Source organism: Limulus polyphemus, unplaced genomic scaffold (genome assembly GCF_000517525.1).
Source record: "Limulus polyphemus unplaced genomic scaffold, Limulus_polyphemus-2.1.2 Scaffold988, whole genome shotgun sequence".
Classification (NCBI taxonomy): Eukaryota; Metazoa; Arthropoda; class Merostomata; order Xiphosura; family Limulidae; genus Limulus; species Limulus polyphemus.
This window is the reverse complement of record NW_013666598.1, coordinates 21,840-29,544: the sequence shown is the minus strand read 5'-3', so window position 1 is coordinate 29,544 and position 7,705 is coordinate 21,840.

Sequence of the window (7,705 nt, the reverse complement as noted above, 5' to 3'; positions counted from 1 at the left end):
ACAGGCTTTTATGTGCATATGCAGAAAAAAATGAGAAAAAAGTTACAATTGAAGGTATTAATAAGTAAAAATAAATGATAATTTATTTCAAATACAGCTACAATTAGAGGATGATTGGTACAAAAACTTTCTCACTGATTATTTGAGTCATTTCTATGATGTTATTTTTGCAGTACATTTCATTTCTCATAATAATCAAGAAAGTTTCAATATGCGTCGTGGAGCATTAAAATTTCCTTTGCAGAGCATGGGTTGGGAAACCATGCTGTAGGTTACACAATACTCCATCATCTCTGACATCAATTTACAATCTCTTAACAATTTTAGTGTATTTAATTTAGAAAATGAAACTGTATTTGATTTGTTTAATGTATGTAAAATTATAGCCTAAACATTTTTGTTGTAAGACGATCAAAAATTGAACTTTTTTTCATCTATTATCTTAGAATTGATTAAAACAAGTAATAGGTAAACATTATTTTTTTATTTTAACTTAGTTAGGGTAGGACAAATGTCTACAGAATTCCTTAAAATCGTAACTAAATAATTATTTACAGTATAATGTTTGATCTGAATGACTGCACATGTTAGTTTAAGTTCTTTCTTTTGGGGTATATTAAGTCCATTCTTAGGCACAATGTTCAGTATTATGTAGTAGGCATTTAAAATTCAATAGAGGTTGTTAGAGGCATTGCATCAGCATATTTGACACAATGTTGACATAAATAAAACGAATTTACTTCATTTAAAATTATCACGATGTAACATGCTTTTGTTTTCAGGGTATTTAAAACAATAATTACCCGTAATTTTATAACAAGAGGATTCTATATATAATAAGAGGAATTTTTGTTGTCAAACTAGTATACAAATCACCAGGTGGAAATTTTAGCAACATATTTTTAATAATACAGTATAACAAAATAGGTTTCATGTAAATATTGAACTACAATGTCAGAGTTTGAAGCTCAAATTGTTTATTTTATGTTTTTGTCAAAACATTTTAATTGATCGTATGTCACACTTGTTGAAAAGCACTTGCTGAACTGAACTTTAATTGCCGTCCATTTTTGAAGATTAATTGTTCGTATTAAACTGACTTTTAATTGGCATTTTCATAAATTTTATAAGTAATAGAATTAATGGATGTTTTTCCTACATCAGTGTGTAGCAGTTTGTTGTAATAAATATCTCTTAGCATTTCCATTAGATATAAAGTTGTGATTAAAGTATGGCATTAATTGTTAGTTATTCTACTAGATACTGAATAGCCAATAGTAGCTTGTAAAGAAATTGATCATTAATCTCCTCAATACAAATTTTTGTCATAGTAATATGAGGTTGAGTACATGGTTGATAAATTTGTTTCATTGATGCAGTACTGATATGTCCTTACATGATCATTCTTCAGAATATAAAAGCATCATTAAAATATATGTCTTCCTAGTAAAGCTTGGCCAAATTAATACCAGATGCATTATAAATTTTTAAACTTTTGCTCTTAGACTAACTAAGAAATATGTTTTAAATAATCAATTTGTATTAAAATGGACTATTTAGCACATATTTCTTTATACTGGTTCTATGAAAAAATAGATAATTAGATTAAATTTTAGAAATTTAATTCTTACCTAGTTTTAGGTTAGAAACTCAATCCAATCTGAATAATATATCCACACTAAAAGAAGTTTGTTAAATCTGGGGCACATTTACAAGTTTCTTGGTGTTTACTAATTTTATGAGGATTTACAATTGTGGTTTATTTTCTTGTATTATTTGTTATGATTAAAAATAAATCGTCTTTACTGTTCTTATTCACAAAATTAACTATGCACAAGTTTTGGATATGTATTTACAAAGTTGGCAGTATTTATTGTGTTTTAAAGATTTGCTTACAATACACCAGAACGAATTGCTTTTTGTTGAATTATTTTTATCAAAAAATAAAATTATAAATTTATATTCAAAAATATTGTAATTTTTAATTATAAACTGCCTTAACGTGTGATTTTAAATATTACACTGGAGATACTTAAATAAGCCATTTCAATTATGATTATTTCATTTTACTTTGTATCATTATTACATCATTGAGTGTAAGGTTGAGCTCCTGATTTTTCATGAATATAATAAAATAAAATTTAGAAAATAATTGAAACGAGAATAAAAATTGGGAGGTGCATCTTATCTTTGCTGGATCATTCAACATAAGGTATACAAATTTATTGTTTTTGTTTTAATCTGTTTAGATACTTCCTGAAAGAACGTGAATCAAATGCAGAAATTTGTTTTTAAAACGTGTAATTTGTGTGTTTGCACAATATCCATTATCGATAGCTGTATATTTCTGTTGTTGTTTCTTAGTATGCTGTAAAGAAGCCTTTTAAGAAAATCTTTTTTTTTTTATCTTTGCTTATGTGTATGTATTTTTATGCTTTAACTAGTTTAAATAAAGAACATTGTACTTCTAATGTGGTGTTGTAAAAATTAGGTTTGTTTTTCCTGAATACGTCTATTCATACCGATTTCAAACACCTGAGTAAATAATAACTAGGGAAAGTATAATAGAATTTAATGGTAGTTTTAATAAGTTTAAAATTTTCTTTGTACACTGAATTGTTGAAATCATGTAGATTTATCATTAACCTGTTAAAGAAACTCATTTGCTTCATATTATAAAATTGAATTTCAGATAGCAAATGAGCTTTTCATTTGAGTACTGAATTTCTCGGTATATTATTACATCAGTACATATATATTGGAACTTTTTTGCGGATTCATTTTCTCTGCTGGATCTGAAATAATGACAAGCATTAGGAATGCTGAATTCATAGGTTACAATACAGTTTGCAAATTAAAAAACAAGACCTTGATAGTTACTTAAAAACATATATTTTATTGATAATTTGTCAAAAGAATAACATTTGTACATACAAACATTTTACCAAATTCTTGTTCAAGAAATGACTAATTACTATAGTCAAGTATTTAAAACGCTGGTTGAGTTAGGTTTTGAATTTCGCGCAAAGCTATACAAGGACTGCGCTAGACGTCCCTAATTTAGCAGTGAAAGAATAGAGGGAAGGCAGCTAGTCATCATCACACACCATCAACTCTTGGGCTACTCTTTTACCAACGAATAGTGGGATTGATCATAACATTATAACGTCCTCCCGGGTGAAAGAACGAGCACGTTTGGTGGGACGGAAATTTGAACCCGCGAGTCCTAGGTATTCCATTAAAGTTAATATGTTTAATAAAAACTAACTGATACTGCATTTGAAATGCCTAATTAAGTTTTGTACATATATAAATAAGTAAATAAATAAATACGAAAATTTCCAGACATGACAGACGAACAAAACTTGAGAAAAAGTGATGACAAACACGTTACTATATTGACGACCTAAGTGAATCCTCCCTGTGTTTAAGTAGGGGTACACATGATTGTCCTACATTTTAAAAAATTATTTAAAAAGTAACCCCTACGTAAGAACTTGTATATTCTCTAACTTCATTTTAACGGTTTTTTTTGGGGGGGGGGTGAAATAATGCCACCGTTTGGACTCTACCTTTCAGTAGTATACAGAAAATTAAGATTAAACTAAGACAATGACTAAATTAGACCTCCCCCTCTAAGACTAGAATAAAATCCCAAAAGGTTGTTGTTAACTTGATTAACACTGATTACAATTATAAAATTCAGGCTAAATTAATACTGATGTTAATAGGTTTTTTATCATAGGAATATTGCACTGGAATGTACCCGTTCTTTTATACATTGGTTTTGTTAAAATGTGTACATCAATTTCTAAGTATATACAGAAAATATTTACACACTAAGAAAAACACATCAAGTTCAAAAGAGAAAGTTAACTTGTGTGAGAAATTTAAACAAGAGCATACTTCACACCTTTTAATTACAATGCAAGGCTCACGTTTAGTACAGGATTTGCTGTCATTGAAATGTTTTCGCTTCTCGCACTATTGAAGCAAAACTTATGTACACTCTATGCCTCTAAAAAAGTGAAACGAAGAACTGATACTAAAGCATTAGCCTACTGAAGTGATTAAACAACTTGCTCAGTGGTCCCCATTCTCCATAACTTGGCACGTATCGGACACTGATTCCCCCTCCCAAACGCTAAAATTATAATTGATCATTTTGACATACAACCCTTAATACTTCAAATGAATAATTCATTTCTCAGCCTTGAGTTCGTGGCTTTAAAGCAAATGTTTCGTGGAGTTACAGAGTTGTTTGTATTTATTTGGGAAAATAAACTTTCCTGTAAACAATTTTCCTCAAAAACATTTTTTTATGCATCCCCAGCTCCCATTGGCGCAATGATAGGGCTTATAACCCTAAAAACTGGGTTTCTATGCCCATTGTATACATTTATGCATTATAACAAACTAACTGCATTCGCAACAGAACATTGCTTGTTTTTCTTTGCAATTGTTTATATGCATACGTGATGTTTTCAGATTCACTAATTTCCCGATAGGTAATTTGGTAGGATTTTAAAAATAACCGGAGGTTCCCAGAATATTTATTACAGAGCTAAAAACTGAATTTTCCAACCTGAAATAAGCTTGAAGCAAAGAAAAAGACTGAACGCATTGAAACGATCTTTATCTTTAACAAACACAGAGGTCGAATGTCCCGGTGGGAAATTTTTCACCATTCCGCGATTGACTGTTAGATTAAACTTTTATGAAAAATACTGGATATTATAATTTTAAAATATTACTGTATTTTTTTAGAAAAGTCGTGAAATCTACATAAAACAGGAAATGAAATTTTATTGATATAGAATTTAAACTTTGCAACATCTATGAGTTCTCTTACTTCCTAGGTATTGCAAACCAACATACACATGTTTGGACGTTTTGTTAAATGCGGCAAGTTGTCAGTTTGATAGTAAGGCTGTATTTATCAGACTTATATGTATTACTGAGTTGCATGACAAGCAAGTCAAATTAATTCTTCGGAACAAAAATAAGAGTCGTATAAGCATGCGGAAAAGGCACGAGAACATATTAAAAAGGAACTTCTAGTGGAATCTTCAGATTGTGTCTGCCATTTTCTACTCAACGTCAGGCAGCTATAATTGGCAAGGGATCCTTTAAAAGGAGTAGTTTTTCTGAACCATAATAGATGTACAGAGCAATGTAATGTCACATAATTCACAAAAAGGTTGTGCTGATCCTTAGAACACGAATCAGGGATATACTTTGGTTGTCCCTTATTCTATTCTTGCTTCTGCTAATGCCAATTCCATTGCAGCCAAAACCATTGGTAGTTCCAGGTAGACAGGACAAAGGTGCAGATGTTGTGCCTTTAAAAGCTGGAGGCACTTTTGATGTCATCTCTGATTCTTGCAGTTTAGAACTATTTTTTTATATTGAGTGACTTGCCAATCTTGGATTAAAACTAGCTTTTGTGAAGAAGAGTCTTATTCAGCCCAAAGAGGCTGAAGCTGAGTTTAGTTTTTGATACCAGCATACTGTGTTATGGGGATGCATAAAAAAGTAAGAAAATTCATTGTACATGGTTAGCTTTTCGTGTGGAGCAGAAAGAAGTAAATGCCTTTTATTCTTGTATGTGCATGTTTTCTCTGCACAAAATGTCAACTTCATAAAGGGTTGTAAAATTTCCAAACACATTTATGAAACTATTTGAAAATGCGAAAAGAGTTTGATCTACTATGCTTCCATGAATGGTTGTTTGCAAACTGAATGACAATACAATTAAACCGCTGATTTATTTTTAGCCAAAAAAAAATCGATACAAATGTATCTGTTGTGAGGATTATTTTTGAAGTAGTAAAATGTTTCGAGTGCCAGAACACTGCCTTCAGAACAAGTGGTTCATATTAAACCATTTACTATGCGGATAATGACACGATAAATCATGGTAATTTTCTTGAAGTTACCTGCCAGTTATCTATCTATGGTGTTGTATTGAAGGGACATCTGCACAAAGGGTGGTTAACAAAACCAAATGGAGAAACATAAAATACAATTATCTGGAAGAACTGAAATTTAAGCTCGTGGTCTTTGTAGCCGACTGAGTCTTCTATCTAAATCTGCTGTGAATAAAGTTTTTACAGGAATTCTTAAAGCAACTGAAAAGCTTATTTAGAAGATATGGGTAACCAGCATTTTGGTATTCAAATGAGCAGTAACCAAAATATTTCAGTTGTTGATATATTTACCATCATCTTGAGATATCTTCAATACCGCTGTGAAAGAAATGTTATTTGCTCTTCTCCCTGTGAAGGATGTCTTTGACCAGGGACTACAAGATCTCTTCAGAGCCTATCTTGAACAGAATGGTATCAAGTATGACAATATTATCGGCAAGTCTTTTGGTGAAACTTCCAATACGACAATTTAACTTGTTAGAGTATGAACACAACCCGACAGAGTCGTAAAAGATATTGTATATATATCTGTTACTAAAGCGTCTTTCTAAATCTTTGTGTGTGAGATAATCTTGAATTTAAAAATTTGCTTTGTTTGCTGGACACATTGGCTATGTTTGTTCGTTTTTGTTTTTTGCTGAATTACACAAAAAGATCAATGTATGTAGAGAAAAGAATGAACAAAGTGTTGCCTTCATAAAAAATGCGCCATCTTAAAAAAAAATAGGAAAAACTTGGCAGAGGGCTTGGGAAAAAACTTTTTTATATGTTTTTAAACAAAATAACTGCTTATTATCCACTGTATTGAATGCGCTTCATCATATCAACAAATCCAGCAATGTTAACTCACTTTCGAAAACTGTGTGAGGAGAAAACAATTTTGAAAGTGCATATTTACCTTTCAGTATTTAGTGCAGTAGGCCCAGTTCTAAAGCATGTACAGACAAAGAACCTTGACTTATTATCAGTTTGGAACATGGTAAAAAAGACTAAGGCTACTATTACTGAACTAAGTTTTGAAATCGAGCTTGGTGAAACAAGAATTTGCTGTAAAAGTCAATGCGGAACTTGAAAATTCTGTATTGGTTGTTGACATTCTAGTTGAATCTGAACTTCCTATCCAAAAGGTTGGACACAAGAAGAAAAAGTAACTCTAAATGAGTGACGTGAAGACCCAGTTAAAGTATATTACATATAAGTGTACCGTGCAACTCAGGATCAGATTATCATGAGTTTAACTAAAAATATTTCTGAAAATATGAAATTAGTAGTTTCTGTACAATTTCTAGACCCTAGAATTATTGTTAAAATCAAAGCAACCAGTAGAAAAGACGACACTCGTACTGAACTTGTTCGTCTATCAAAAGTGAACGAATTTGAATTAAGGGAAGATCTAATATTATTTGTCAAAACATTTCAGAAAATTTGCATATAGAATCCAAACCCTCACACGAAACACCAAAGCAACTGAAAGAGCTACACGTAAGAATGGAAGATAATAGTGAAACAGACAAGGAAAGAGTCAAAGGTAAAATAGCTTGTTTTGGTCAAGAGGAGAGTAAAAGTAATTCTATGTTGTGCAATCTGCCAGCAAAATGTCTTCAAAAGCAGGAATGCCTTGTATGTTGTTTTCTACTTCTACACGAATACAACATGCATACGAATACTTACACCGCCTTGTATGTTGTTTTCTACTTCTACACGAATACAACATACATACGAATACTTACACCGCCTTGTATGTTGTTTTCTACTTCTACACAAATACAACATAC